The 15,825-nt window shown below is 48.3% G+C and overlaps 1 protein-coding gene across 3 annotated transcripts in view; it reads left to right on the top strand.

Moving 5' to 3' along the window:
• TBL1X (transducin beta like 1 X-linked) overlaps positions 1-15,825 on the top strand; it is a 244,451-nt gene that overhangs the window by 86,570 nt on the left and 142,056 nt on the right. For all 3 annotated transcript variants that reach the window (XM_065915107.1, XM_065915109.1, XM_065915108.1), the window contains exon 2: positions 9,706-9,779. The gene's annotated coding sequence lies outside the window, so the exon portion shown is untranslated. The remainder of the gene's footprint in view (positions 1-9,705; positions 9,780-15,825) is intronic.

The raw sequence follows: 15,825 nt of genomic DNA on the forward strand, positions 1-15,825 counted from the left end.
TACCTTGTGTTTTATTATTTCTAATGTTTCGCATCTACTTTATGCTGTGAGTACGATACAGATTTCTCTTTTCTTCAAAATACGGAGGCGACCTGGGCTTCCCTGGTAGCTCAGATGGTAAGGAATCCGCCTGCAATGCGGGAGGCCTGGGTTCCATCCCTGGTCTGGGAAAATCTCCTGGAGGAGGGAACGGCTACCCACTCCGGTCTTCTTGCCTGGAGAATCCCATGGACAGAGGAGCCTGGCGGGGCTACAGTCCACGGGGTCGCAAAGAGCTGGACACAACTGAGCCACTTTGATTTCCTATCTCCCCCCTCAGGAGAGAGAGGACCCTTGGCTGCCCTGTTTACACACCAGGTGTAATAAAACATCGTCTTAGGGGCAGATGCTGTTTCTGCTTGTCTGACATCATGCTAAAAGGTCCTCCAACTCTTCCGAGGAAGGAGACCCAAAGGAATTACATCCTAGGACCTCATGCTGGAAATAGTAACCGGAGGGGATTTAGAAATTGCTCTCACTGTTTTCTTCCGTGTTTAATATCATCTTAGGGTCGATGCTGAAGGCACTGACCTTGCTTGGTTGCCTTTTTTTCCACTTGGTCGTTATCTTTAGATTTGTGGGGTGATATGGGGTCACACATGGTAGCCCCCGGCCATGTGTGACTCTTTAAACTTAATGCAAATGCGAGTTAAAGTCAATTCCTCAGTTGTACTGTGCACTTTTCAACTGGTCAGTAGTCAGACGTAGCTAAATGAATACCCTTACTTGTGTGTCTGACTCTTTGTGAGCCCCTGGACTGTCGCCCGCCAGGCTCCTCTGCCCATGGAATTTTCCAGGCAAGAATACGGGAGTGGGTTGGCATTTCCTACGACAGAGGATCTTCCCGACCCAGGGACTGAACCCAGGTCTCTTTCATCTCCTGCATCGACAGGCAGATTCTTTACTACTGACGCCACCTGGGAAGCCCTTACGTCCCAGTGAAAATCGCTCAGCTGTGTCCGACTCTTTGCGACCCCATGGACTCTACAGTCTATGGAATTCTCCAGGCCAGAATATTGGAGTGGGATTCCCTTCTGCAGGGGATTTTCCCAACCCAGGGATCGAACCCAGGTCCTCCCGCATTGCAGATGGATTCTTTACCAGCCGAGGCAACAGGGAAAACCCAGAATACTGGAGTGGGTAGCCTATCCCCTTCTCCAGGGGAACCTACCGGCCCAGGAATCAAACTGGGGTCTCCTGCATTTCTGGTGGATTCTTTCCCAGCTGGGCTAGCAGGGAAGCCCTTTACTTCTCAGATAGGAAGTAAATGAGTACCTTACTGGGCAGCAAAGATACAGTGCAGGACGTTTTGTCAGACAGATGAGACGTGGTTATTCAGATTTTGCCTAATAAGTATTCCAGGGAAACGGGGGGGGGGGGGGGGGAGTGGGAGGGTGGGGAGGGAATCTCCAATCTGAAGAAGATAGAAATTTCAAACCAGATGACTAGAACAGAGAATAGAAATTGAGCATATCAAAAATTACTACTTGAAATCTCATCAGCATTTCATTGTAGAAAATCAGGGATAAAGGCAGTGTCTAAGCACTTTTTTTTGGGATGGAAAAGAGACATAGGAAGGACCTGGAATCAGAATGACATCATATTTCTTAAGTCGGAAAACTGAGGTTAGAATTGAGTTTAGAATTCTATGAAAATTTATTTTCACTCAGATTAGACTGAGCTTAGAATTCTATGAAAATTTATTTTCACTCAGATTTTTGAAGTCGATCCCTGAGCTTAGAATTCTGAGCTTAGAATTCTATGAAAATTTATTTTCACTCAGATTTTTGAAGTCGGTCCCTCATGGGTTGTCAATTCAGAGTAGAATAAAGAGGTTTGTCTATACTCAGGATATCAGCAGACTTTTAGCTTTGATATATCACTTCTTTCAGGAAGCTGCTAGAGAATGTGTTCCATCGAAAGGAGACAGTAAACCAAGAAAGGGGGGAGACTTGGGGTCCCTGAGACAGAAAGAGGCGGAAGGAATTGTCAGGATGCTGGTGGTGTGATCTTGGGGCATCTGGTCTCAGCAGATCTCACTCTGACAAGTATAGGCTGGAGCAGAGTTCAGAAATTTCAGGAGAAAGGTCTGGTACGTATATATTTGGGAGGGGGCAGGAGACTGATGGTTGGGATGAACATAGAACTGCCAGGTTATCTGAGTGAAAGATTGAAAGACGGTGGAGGGTTGTTGGAATTATTGAAGAAAAACAGAGGCAGCCAAATCATACCAGGAAGATGAGAGAGTTAGACTGAGAAAAGGCATCATAACCCTACCGCTTGCTTGCTTGCATGTGTCTATTCCACTGTCAAAATAGCATGTGTAGACTTTATATGTAACCAAAACATAGTTACAGTTTTGGAAAACTGTGGGAGGGTAAGCCAGGATGGGTGGTGGGAATTTCAACTTAGTTCAATGCAGTCGCTCAGTTGTGTCGGACTCTTTGTGACCCCATGGGCTGCAGCACGCCAGGCCATCCCCAACTCCCAGGGCTTACCCAAACTCATGTCCATCGAGTCGGTGATTGCATCCAACCATCTCATCCTCTGTCGTCCCCTTCTCCTCCTGCCTTCAATCTTTCCCAGCATCAGAGTCTTTTCCAGTGAGTCAGGTCTTCGCATCAGGTGGCCAAAGGATTGGAGTTTCAGCTTCAACATCAATCCTTCCAATGAATATTCAGAACTGATTTCCTTTAGGATGGACTGATTGAATCTCCTTGCAGTCCAAGGGACTCTCAAGAGTCTTCACCAACACCACAGTTCAAAAGCATCCATTCTTCTGCGCTCAATTTTCTTTTTTTTTTTTTTTTTCAACTTTCTTTGTAGTCCAACTCTCACATCCATGCACGACTACTGGAAAAACCATAGTCTTGACTAGACGGACCTTTGTTGGCAAAGTAATGTCTCTGCTTTTTAATATGCGTCTAGGTTGGTCATAACTTTTCTTCCAAGGAGTAAGCAGAGTTTACAAAACCAAAATCTTCATCCGTGCATGAGAAAACCAAGTAAGCGATCTCTAAAGTTGATAGGGTATATTGTAAAGCAGCTTCTTTAGAATCATGCGAGTCTATATCAAGGAATATTGCCAATTGTAGAAACAGTTCTGTGATTTGAATGTGGTTGCTTTGGAGAGCAGAATTGAGGAATAGATGATGCTGGAAAGCTTGCAGCTAAGTTGAGAGGTCTTGCCTCAACTGTAGTGTATGTATTGTGTTACTTGGAAAAGAATAAAAATGATACACAGTGTATGCCTTCTGCAGAATTATAGACGTGTTAGTATGGGGACTTGCCCAGTGGTCCAGTGGCTAAGACACCTTGTTCACAGTGCGGGGAGCCCAAGGTTAAATCTCCCTTCAGGAACTAGATAGATCCCACATGCCATAACTAAAGAGCCTGCATGCTATGACTAAGACCTGGCACCACTAAATAAATACTTTTTTATTTGTTTGTTTTGAGAAATTTTAGTATGGTCCAAAATGAGGATTTGTCAGCCGTGGTCATATTGGTGTTTGAACCAGATATTACCAGCTGTTTATGAAGGGAGCTTGTTCCATGTGTTGTAGGAGCTTTAGCAGCATCTCTGGCCTCACTTGATGTCAGTAACATTCTTCCCGGAGTCCTGAGGACTGGAAATGTTTCCAGACACGGCCCGGTGTCCATTGACGGTGGCTGGGGGAGGGGAGGGCGGGGGACACAGTTAGTGTCGTTGGAGAAAGCACAAATTTAAAGGATAACCATCTGGTAGGTTCTAGTGACTTGATGGACCTGAGTTTGAGCGAGCTCCGGGAGCTGGTGATGGTCAGGGGGGCCTGGCGTGCTGCGGTCTACGGGGTCACCAAGAGTCGGACACGACTGAGCGACTGAACTGAACTGATGTTTCTACTGAGGTGACTGTACCTAGAGTGTGTTATTCAGAGGGAAGTCGGTCAGAAAGAGAAAAACGAATGTCGTGTATTAAGGCGTGTATATAGAATCTAGGGCTTCCCTGGTGGCTCAGATGGTAAAGCGTCTGCCTGCAACGCGGGAGACCCAGGTTCGATCCCTGGGTCGGGAAGATTTCCCCTGGAGAAGGGAAAGGCTACCCACTCCAGTATTCTAGCCTGGAGAATTCCATTGGACTGTGCAAGTCCGTGGGGTCGCAAGGAGTCGGACACGGCTGAACGACTTTCACTTTTCGCTTTCACTGGTAAAATAACTAGCCAGTGGGAAGCTGCCTAGGAAGCCCAGCTCTCTGCTTGTTCTGTGATGACCTAGACGGTTGGGGTGGGGTAAGGGGACGAGAAGGAGGTTCAGGAGGGAGGAGACATACATATACATAGGATTGAAAAGCAATTATCCTCCAATTAAAAGTAAATTAAAAAAAAATCTAATATGGACTGAATCATCCGAATATATAAAAAGCCCTGGCCGGTATTGATAGCGCAGGAAACAACAGCTTCATCATACAGAACCTGAACTCTTCAAGTACATAGCAAATGAAGTGGTTCGAATTCTCTGGCAGTGAGACCCCTCCCGCTGGAATGTGTCTTAGCTGGGTTAATTCCGGGCTCTCTTCAAAAAAAAGAGGAAGACTCGGAGGAAACTGCAGCTCCTGTGACATGCTCCATGACTTCGGAAAACATATTTTAGATTTTTCGCATTTTTTTTTCATGATGGTACAACTTGAGTTTCTCCAGGGTGAACATGTTAATCATTATGGCAACTTCAGAGGGGGGGAGGAAAAAAAACTTGCTTTGGATATATTTCTGTGCTCAGGTGCATGTGGAATACAGATGAATTCCTCTTCACACCCCTCTGCCCCCCACCCTTTCTCCCCCACCCTCCACCCCAAGTCCTCCCAAAGCAATCCCTTCGCAAATTCTTGGTGCAGTTCCTTGCAAGGCGTTTTCCTTTAGAATTTACCAAGGAAGTCAACAGGAAAATGGTTCCTCCGATTTTCCTTTTTGATGTGGGTGAAACCTCATAAATAATTTAATACCCACATTTCACAGCTGAGGAGTCTCTGGTCTGGAGAGAGTTTCTTTATAATTAATTAGGAGCAAAGTGAGGCTTGTAAGTCTGTTTCTCTCTTTCTTTTTTTTTTTTTTTAAAACTTCTTCTTTTCTTTTTGTTTTAATTAAATATATGTGCATAGTAGTTTGGTGGAAGGAAGACAGAATGGAGCAGTGGAGTGGATTGTGCATGGGGCACCTTTTGTCAGCCCTTTGATAGAGTTATCCCTTGGACTACAAGGAGATCCAACCAGTCCATTCTAAAGATCAATCCTGGGTGTTCATTGAAAGGACTGATGTTGAAGCTGAAACTCCAATACTTTGGCCACCTGATGCAAAGAGCTGACTCATTTGAAAAGACCCTGATGCTGGGAAAGATTGAGGGCAGGAGGAGAAGGGGACGACAGAGGATGAGATGGTTGGATGGCATCACAGACTCAATGGACATGAGTTTGAGTAAGCTCCGGGAGTTGGTGATGGGCAGGGAGGCCTGGCGTGCTGCAGTCCATGGGGTCGCAGAGAGTCCGACACGACTGAGCGACTGAACTGAAACTGATGAGTTATGGGTTCTGGGCACTGTCTGCGAAGAGGGTGGGCCCTTCCGTGTAAGCTTAGACAACACGTTGAGGGGGAAGAAAAGAGAGCAAGACTGGAAGTTCATGAGGTGCCCTTTAACGCCAATTCCTGGTGGTTCAGATGTATTCCTTCGAGGGGTATGGGGTTCGGGATGGTTTGAGAGCAAGTCAGAAAATGGCTTGGCTCTGGTCCCCTGCTGAAGCTCCAATCCTTTGGCCACCCGATGCGAAGAGCTGACTCCTTGAAAAGGCCCTGAGGCTGGGAAAGATGCAAGGCGGGAGGAGAAGGGGATGACAGAGGATGAGATGCTTGGATGGCATCATTGACTTGATAGACAGGAGCTTGTGCGAGCTCCGGGAGTTGGTGATGGACAGGGAAGCCTGGCGTGTTGCGGTCCATGGGGTCTGCAAAGAGTTGGACTCGACTGAGCCACTGAACAGAACTGGTCCCTTGCTCTCCTGGCTCTGAGCGTTGGGCGGCCCTGGAGCCAGCATGCACCACCCCTAACAGCTATTCTTACACTGGGTAGCCCCGAGACTGAGGTTGGTCCACGCTGGTCGGGCGGTGGGGGAGAGAGGGGTCTCTTCCCTGTGCTGGGTGGGGCATCCTTTTCTCCCCCACCAACAAGCCCTCCCGTACTCTGCTCTCAGCATCCTTGTTTCCGAGCGCCCCCCCCCCCCACACCCCGACATTTTGGGAAACTTCCATGCCCTCTGCTTGCACCCATCCGTTGGCCTCCCATACTGCTCACGTGGCAGCCGCTTTACCTTCCTCTTCCCCTGACTTATTGTGGCAAGGAATGACCGCCGCCTCCGTGAAGTCTCCCTAGGTTTCTTCCATGCAGGGAGCAGGTGCAGAGAAGACGGCGTGTGTTCGTCCTTGTCATCCCGTCAGCCACAGGTCCCCCCTGGTCCTCCGACTCAGCGGCCGTTATTTGCCAGTCTGCCCCTGATAATCTTGAGTGGCAGCTGTCCGCTCTCCAGGTTTTTCGTCCCGCCTTGCTGCATTCTTAGTTTCTCTGTCTCCCTGGCCAGATCCTCCTCCTCTGGGTTCAGTGGTGGCCTTTACTTTTATAGAAACACCATCGAATCGATTCTTTATCAGATTCTTCCTCATGATCGGTTATGAGAAAGCTATTGTAATTCCCCGTGCTGTACTAAAATTTTAGTTGTGTATCCATTTTGTATATATTCATAGTAGTGTGTATCTCTTAATCCCAAATTCCTCCTTTATCCCAACCACTCTCCCCGCTTTGGTAACCATCCATTTGTTTTCTGTGTCTGTGAGTCTGTTTCTGTTCTGTAAAGAAGTTCATTTGTATCATTTATTTTATTGTTTATTAATCTGCTGTGCTGCAGAGCTTGTGAGATCTTAGTTTCCCGCCTGACCAGGGGTTGATTTCGAGGCCCTGGGCAGTGAGACCTCAGAGTCCTAACCACTAACCACTGGACTGCCAGGGGTGTTGCGTTTCTTTTCTAGACTCCACATATAAGTGATGGCATGTGATATCACTTAACTTCAGTCGTGTCTGACTCTCTGCGACCCCATGGCCTGTAGCCCACCAGGCTCCTCTGTCCATGGGATGCTCCAGGCAGGAACACTGGCCTGGGTGGCCATGCCCTCCTCCAGGGGGATCTTCCCAACCCAGGGACCAAACCCAGGTCTCTTGCATCTCCTGCGGGCAGATTCTTTACCACTGGCGCCACTTGGGAAGGCTTAGTGTGATAATCTTGAGATCATCTCAGCGGGGCGACCGTGCTGTCCAGGGGCCACTGAACTCTGTGGGTCAGTTTGCTTGTCACAGCCTGCGTGGATGGCAGGATTCCTCTGGCGTCGAGTGGGTAGGGCCCCAAATACTGTTCAGTGTCCTTTTTCAGGAAGCATAGCCCCCCACCCCAGAGAATGCATGCACGTGTGCTGAGTTGCTTCAGTTGTGTCTGACTCTTGGCGACCCATGGACTGTAGCCCACCAGGCTCCTCTGTCCGTGGCATTCTCCAGACAAGAATGCTGGAATGGGTTGCCATGCCCTCCCCAAGGGCATCTTCCCGACCCAGGGATCGAACCTGCATCTCTTAACATCCTGTGCGTTGGCAGGTGGCTTTACCACGAGCGCCACCTGGGAAGCCCACCACGTAGAGTGATCTGGTCCCAAGGCCAGCGCTGCTGAGGATGAGAAATCCCACCCCAGATGCATCCCAGCCAGGCCCACAGCTTCAGGGGTCACGGTTGAAGTGAAGTGAATTGAAGCGAAGTTGCTCAGTCATGTCCAACTCTTTGCAACCCCATGGGCTGTAGCCCAGCATCCATGGGATTTTCCAGGCAAGAATACTGGAGTGGGTTGCCATTCCCTTCTCCAGGGGAATCTTCCCGACCCAGGGATCGAACCTGGGTCTCTCCACATTGTAGGCAGACGCTTTACCGTCTGACCCACTAGGGAAGCCCAATGGTTACACAGACCTAACTCTGGGGCTGTGACCTCTGCCACCCGGTCAGACGTGTGTGATCACCTAGTTAAGAACCCGCTCAAAGAGCAGGAGTTTCAATAAAACTTCACACCTTCAAAAGCTTTTGCTCTCTCCTGCACTCTGACATCCCACGTTTTGCTCGAGCTCTGAACCTGGAAGGCATCCTTACTGCTTCTGCACCCCTCCACCAGCACACAGGCGCTGACCCGTGCGTCCCCCGGCTCTCATCTCCAGGACACCGCGGACTCTGTGCATCTTCTCTCCACCTGCATATTCCCCGCCGGCCCTTTGCGAGCTGACCCATGTTCCTCTGCTGGGCGAGAGCTTCTCTAAGCCTTTTGTCCTGAGAATGATGGGAGCCCTGAGGGTTTTTTTTTTTTTTCAAATGGGAGGATGGTCAGATTTTCTTTTCTCCTTGAGCCTGGTGCCAAGTGAAGAGAGATCAAAGAGGAGGAGTCGGACTCCTTTGCGAGGCGGGCCGAGTCCTCTGTGGCCCAGGATCCTCTGTCGCTCACTTCTGCAGCACCGTCACCCGGCCCCTCCTCCCCGTGTCCCCGTCACCCAGGTCGCTGTCGCCACTGGACGTTTGCACTCGTGGGCTGCTTTCGCGCGTGTTCAAGGGCTCCCTCCTCACGGTGCCCCGTCTCTGCCCGCAGTGTAAGCTCAGCTCCGTGTCTGAAGGTCACTGCTCCCCAGTTCGAGTGTCCTCAACTTCTCTTGCTTGGGCTTGTGCATTTTCTTGCTCATTTGTTGTCACCGCTCTGTACTCGCTGAGATCCCCCCTCTGCTCACCGTCCGGATACTTAGAAGTGTCTCACGACCGCAGACCTCAAGTGTTCCCTGATGCCAACAAGAGCATCGCCGAGCGGCGTTTGCACTTTCCACACGGCTGGATGTGGACTTCTCTGTGAGAACGTGCCGTGTTGCATTGAATCGAGCGAGAAATAACCTGTGTTTCTCATTTAGAGTGTTTTCGGGTGCTTAGAGAGCCGTGAGAGCTGGCGAGATGCTCTAGGTGGCTAGGCGACCGTTCTTTGAATCTCATCCTTCTGGAGTATTGTGGAATGTGCGGAGATGAGTGAGGTGTGTCTCGTGTGTTGGGGTGATTGGAGTATCTAGTGAGGTGATCATTGCTAGTTTGAGAGCTGTGAACAGATTTTGTGTGAACAGGCTCACTGTATGATTTGCACAGAGAAAAAAGACTGAATTTCACCAACGGTGGTTGTCCACTGTTAGTATTTCAGCTTCCTAAGACCCCTCCTGCTTCAGAAGTCTGCCGAAGTCTTTGAATGGTCGAGAATGTAGTCGAGATGTTTTTGTTGACTTTTTTGTTTTGAACAGCCACAAGGGAGATCTGGCCATTTTTATTGAATTCACCAGGATCTATTTTCCGGATTTTATTGTAATATTTACTTCATTAAAAAAAAATATGTTAAAAAATACTTGGTGTAATAAAGCGCAGTTTGTTGTTTAGTCGCTCAATCATGTCCAACTCTTTTGAGACCCCAGGGGCTGTAACCCATCAGGCTCCTCTGTCCATGGGGTTTCCCAAGCAAGAATACCGGAGTGGGTTTCGTTGACTTTTTTTTTTTTTTTTTTTTTGGCCTCATTTTGGATGTTCTTTTGTTGACAGGTAACCGAAGACAGAAAACTGGCTTAAAAATAAACCCCAGAAGGAAGACGAGATTTGCCTACATTTGTCTCTGAGTAAGTAAAATTGTAAAATGGATTAATTTCTTATTCCATAATGAAGTATCCTGTCAACTGGTCCGTGTTTTTTAAAAAATTAACTGTTGCTTATTGGCTGTGTGTACCAGAAACAGTGATTTCTCAAGATGTTTTGTAATAGTTGATTTTGTAATCAAAACATGCTGTGTATCTATCTGTGTTGGCACTTTGTAACAAACTCCTGTTTCACGGAACGTTTGGAAAGCCAGAAATTTTAGGAAAGAGATGGAGATGGTTATTCTGTGCTTTTGCAAGAAACATCGTTTCATTCATGGTTTCACATTCCCGTGAACATTTCAGGTACTTATTTTCCCTCGGATGGCTGATTTACGAGAAACAGAAGTGGGTTTTTTTTTGATGCTTGTCGTGTACATGTTTGGAAACGACAGACATCCACGGCCTAGTTTGTGGTCCAGGCAGAACTTTCCATAAACACCTTGCCGGGCAGCATCGTGAGGCCACGTGGCCTGTGCTGGGGGCTCCTGGGGAGGCGTTTTCCTTCCGTCTGAGCCCCACGTGGACTCTCATGAGGACACAGAGACTCAGACAGGGTTCCTAGGACGGGGACCTCTGGGGTCTGGAGCCATCATCTTGGCTGCTGAATTTCACCCAGCTTATAGCAAGGCCTGGGTCTCACCCAAATCAAGAACTTCCTTTTCAAGACCCCCTTGTATGAAAGTCTTCTGTTTCTGGGATGACCGTTCTTTGAATCTCTTACTTCTGGAGTACTACTTGTGGAGTGTGCGGAGATTAAGTGAGACGTGTCTCGTGTTTTGGGGGAAGGCGTTACAGGTCTTAGAAAGTCATGGCGTGGATGAGTGTCCCATGGACGGTGCAGACGTCTCCTGCTGCGGGAATTCCCAGGAAGGATCTACTAACCTACCTTGCAGCCGCTGAGGAAGGCTGGACCCTCATCTTGAAGGGGAGACGTGGGCTGGCTTTGGTGGCGCTTGGGATCTCAATGCATAGTGAAGATACACGTTCTAGATGGGGGACTCTATGGGCAAAGGTGAGGAAGGAGCAATGAGAAAGATTTTTTTTTTTTTTTCCTTTAAAGGGAAAAGTTGATAAGCCAGTCTGGTGGAATGCAGGGGAGTGATGGGGGGGTTATTGTTGTTTAGTCGCTCAGTCCTGTCTGACCCTTTGCAATCCCGTGGGCCGCAGCACGCGAGGCTTCCCTAAGAAAGAGGCAAGGACCCTGACGTTAACCCTGCCTGCACCGTGCCCAGAGGAGTTTGATCTTCTTAGCATCAGAGCTGCTATCTCCATTTACCTAGACACGCCTGGGGTCACATGCCCAGAGTGATTTGAAAGAATATCCTAGGTGACCTTTTGAACCAACCACCCTCGGCTCCCCTGGGGTGAAGAAAGAACAGTAAATCATGGCAAAATACTTATGTAACAACTTGTGTGCCAGACATGGCTGTATTTTGTTAACCACTTAATCGCGTTGTTATTCACATAGCCGACAGCTTGCCCATTCAGAGTGTACGCTTCGGTGGTTTTTAGAATATTCAGAGTTCCGCACCCATCGCCACAACTGATTCTAAACCATTTCCTCGCCCCCCAAAGAATCCCATGGACCCATGAGAACTCACTCCTTGTTCAGGCCTCCCCCAGTACCCAGTCACCACCCGTCAACGGTCAGCATCTCTGGATTTGTTCATTCTGGATGTTTCCAGTAAATGAGATCACGGAGTGTGTGTGCGCTTCGTGGCTGGTGTACCGTTGTCAAGGGTCACCCGCGTTGTTGCATTCGTTTTGATTTCCAGACCCCATTCTGTTGGATGAATAGCCCAGGTTTGGTCTATCTGTTCATCACTGAGACACTGTTACTTTTGACGATTTCTATGTTGAAATAACAGCAGACTCACAAGATGTGGCAAAAATAGCTTGTGCCTGCGAGCTCAGGTGCTTCAGTGGTGTCCGACTCTGCGACGCCGTGAACTGTAGCCCACCAGGCTCCTCTGTCCATGGGATTCTCACTGGAGGGAATTGCCCACGCCCTCCTCCAGGGGATCTTCCCGACCCAGGGACTGAAACCACAGTCTCTTACATCTCCTGCATTGGCAAGCAGGTTCTTTACGACTGGCGCCACCGGGGAAGCAAAAAAAATAGCAAATGGAGGTCTAGGGCACCCTCCCCCGCCTTCCGTGGTGGTAACATCTTTTGGTGAAGATACTATGTTATCAAAAGTACTAACCTGACATCCGCAAGTTTTGCACAGATGCAGCCCTGGTCTACATTTTAGCAGTTTTGGTGTGTGTGCATGCGTGCATGTGGACAGTGTGTTAGCTATAATCATATGTGGAGCTTTAAGCAACCCCCTCCACAATCGGACCCAGAAACCATTCCATCCGCACAGGAAAACCCCCGCGTGCCCCCACGGCATGCTCACCCTCTGTGGCTCCTGGCAGCCACTAACATCTCCGGCTCTGTAATTTTGTCCTTTCAAGAATGATCTTTCTGCCGTTAGGGTGGTATCATCTGCCTGTCTGAGGTTGTGGATATTTCTCCCCGCAGTCTTGATTCCAGCTTGTGGCTATTTCTCTCTGCAATCTTGATTCCAGCTTGTGCTTCATCCAGCGCGGCATTTCACGTGATGTTGTTGTTCAGTTGCTCGGTTGTGTCTGACTCTTTGAGACCCCATGGACTCCAGGCTTCCCTGTCCTGGAAGGGAAGCCAAAAAGCTTGCTCAAACTCATGTCCATCGAGTCGCTGATGCCATCCAACCATCTCATCCTCTGTCGTCCCCTTCTCCTCTTGCCTTCAGTCTTTCCCAACATCAGGGTCTTTTCTAAGGAGTCAGTTCTTCGTGTTAGATGGCCAAAGTGTTGGAGCCTCAGCTTCAGTGGATATTCAGGACTGATCTCCTTTAGGATGGACTGGTTGCATCTCCTTGCAGTCCAAGGGACTCTTAGGAGTCTTCTCCAACACCACAGTTCAAAAGCATTACTGTATGGAGCATTACTCCATACAGCTTTCTGTATGGTCCAACTCTCACATCCATACATGACCACTGGAAAAACCATAGCCTTGACTAGATGGACCTTTGTTGACAAAGCAATATCTCTGCTTTTTAATATGCTGTCTAGGTTGGTCATAACTTCGGCTGTATTCTGCATATAAGTTAAATAAGGAAGATGACAATATACAGCCTTGATGTACTCCTTTCCCAATTTGGAACTGGTCCGTTGGGGTGGGGTGTTTCCTAGTATAAGGGGATGGGTGACCCGTTCTCAGCAACTCTTTTCTGTTCATAAAATCCTAAAAGGGCTCAAAGGACTGCGTTTAGAATTAACCATGACGCTGAGACACGTGATAGCCTGGAGACATTCCTGGTAGAATTGTTGATGGCTAGAACCAGACACTGTAGCAGGGGCAAAACAGCGTGTTTTGTGAATCTCATCTGGACGGTCCGCCGTGTTAAAGACCAACCCGGTTGCAGGGGTTTTTTGTATGAAGGTGTGGTTTAGGCAGTGGCCCCGGTTGGGACGTGGGTATTGTTCGGCAGGCTTGGGGTGCCATGGGCTAGACGTAGGGTGTTGCTCATTTGTCTTATCAGATGCCATAAAGCATCTAGGTGCCCTGGCAATGATAACTGGTTGATTTGAAGACATGAATTCCACATGGATAATGGTGGAGTGCAGTTTCACTTTCTGAGGTCTCCCGCTGGTGAAAAGTGCGTGATGAGGTGCTGTTTGACAGCGTGATTCAGCCCTTGCTTCCAGCCTTTGCTGGAGATTTGTTCAGTGTTCTTTTCGTCCAGACAGTCTTTGCCTTCTTGAATCCCCAGAACACAGAGGTAGAGCCCCACAGACATGCTCTCTCTCCAGGTTTTCGAGAAAAAAACTGCTTTCTCTCGAGAAACCACTCCTTTCTTCTCGAAGCCACGAAAACGCCTGCTGTTGGCAGGGGCATGGCCGCAACGGATAGTTTGAGAGTCTAGTGAGTCTCTTCTTGATAGAACTTGATGCAAATGGACATTGTGCTCTGCTAAGCTGCTTCCGTCGTGTGCAGCTGTGTGCGAACCCGTGGACTCTAGCCCGCCAGGCTCCTCTGTCCATGGGATGCTCCAGGCAAGAATACTGGAGTGGGTTGCCATGCCCTCCTCCAGGGAATCTTCCCGACCCGGGGATCGAACCCATGTTTCTTATGTCTCCTGCGTTGGCAGGCTGATACTTTACTGCTTAGCACCACTTGGGAAGGTACAAATGGACATTGAGTTCCGATTAATTAAAATTCAAGAATAAGCTGTTGAAATTGGCTGTAGATTCTGGTTGTAAAATGGCCTGAAGGTGACGGCAGGTTTCTTTCGTTTGTGACATCTGTTACTACTTCTGACTCCTAACGCCAAATCAGAGAGTGGTGTTTTTCTTAGCGTTGCTTTTGGTTTTCTTCGTGAACACGGGCGGTTCCTGAAGATCTCTTTCTTGGTTTAGGACCAGAGTTCTCTACTGCGGGCAGTCTTTTCTCCCGCCCCAGGGACACTTGGCAAAGTCTAGAGACATGTTTGGTTGTCATATATGATTGATTTGATGAGAGCGGGGTGATCCTGGCATCTCAGGATATTGCCAAACACCCCACCATGGACAGGACAGCCTCTCCCACCTTCTCGCACACCAAACAATTATCTGACTCCAAATGGGCTTCCCTGATAGCTGAGTTGGTAAGCAATCCGCCTGCAATGCAGGAGACCCCAGTTTGATTCCTGGGTTGGGAAGATCCCCTGGAGAAGGGAGAGGCTACCCACTCCAGTATTCTTGGGCTTCCCTGGTGGCTCAGATAGTAAAGAATCTGCCTGCAATGCGGGGGACCTGGGTTCGATCCCTGGGTTGGGAAGATCCCATGGGGAAGGAAAGGGCAACTGAATCCAGTCTTCTGGCCTGGAGAATTCCACGGACTGTATAGTCCATGGGGTCGCAAAGAGTCGGACACGACTGAGCGACCTTCACTTTCATTTTCAAATGTTGGTAGGATGAGCTTGGCTGGTTTAGGATTTGCCCCCAGACTTGGCATATATTGAATATTGTCCTTCATCGTGCTTCACAGTAGGTTAGTGACTATTGGCATTGGTTCTGAAGCTCTGCGATAAGGAGTAATACACTTTGAGTCCTCCTGTGATGACTCTGCGGCTTCCCAGGTGGCTCAGTGATAAATAATCTTCCTGCCAAGCAGGAGACATGGGATTGATCCCCGAGTCAGGGAACATCCTTTGGAGAAGGACATGGCAACCCACTCCAGTATTCTTGCCTGGAGAATCCCATGGACAGAGAGGAGCCTGGCAGGATATGGTTCATGGGGTCACAGAGTTGGACATGACTGAGCACGCAGGCATGCACGCACGCATGATGACTCCAATACTCAACATGACTGAACTTTTAGAAATGAATATACTTGGGTTTCTGTTCGTAACTTTTGTTTTTCGACACAGGAAGAAATACATTTTGACAATGTGATCATATGGATAAATTCATAAGCCTCAGTTGGATTCATTGTCATGTATAGTCTATTAAAATGTTTGCATAATTTTCTTAATGGTCAATAGTAATTCTAAGTCTTATTACTTAGAATACTTGTGGGGAGTTACCCGGTGGTCCCAGTGGTTAGGACTTGGTCCTTTCACTTCCAAGGACGCAGGTTTGACTCCTGCTTGGGAAATAGATTCCACAATGTGTGCCGTGAGGCCACCTGGGGGAAAAAAAATTGCAGAATCCTCTACATTCCTGCTTTTATGAGACACCCCTGTGCACAATTAGCAAATTTTTAACGGAATCATAAGATGAAGTTACAGTCCAGAAAGCTATGACTGAAAGGTCATGCCTTCACTTAATGCCTATTTAAGTCAGATTTACAAAGCATTATGTTTTACAGTGATAAAATATGCATAACATATAATATGTCATGCTAACCATTTTTCCCCAGTGGGTGACAGTTTTATTTCCTGTCTTAACCATTTTTAGATGCACAGTTCACTGTCGTTGGGCTTCCCTGGTGGCTTAGCTGGTAAAGACTCTGCCTGCAA

The sequence above is a fragment of the Muntiacus reevesi genome, chromosome X (assembly GCF_963930625.1).
Source record: "Muntiacus reevesi chromosome X, mMunRee1.1, whole genome shotgun sequence".
Classification (NCBI taxonomy): Eukaryota; Metazoa; Chordata; class Mammalia; order Artiodactyla; family Cervidae; genus Muntiacus; species Muntiacus reevesi.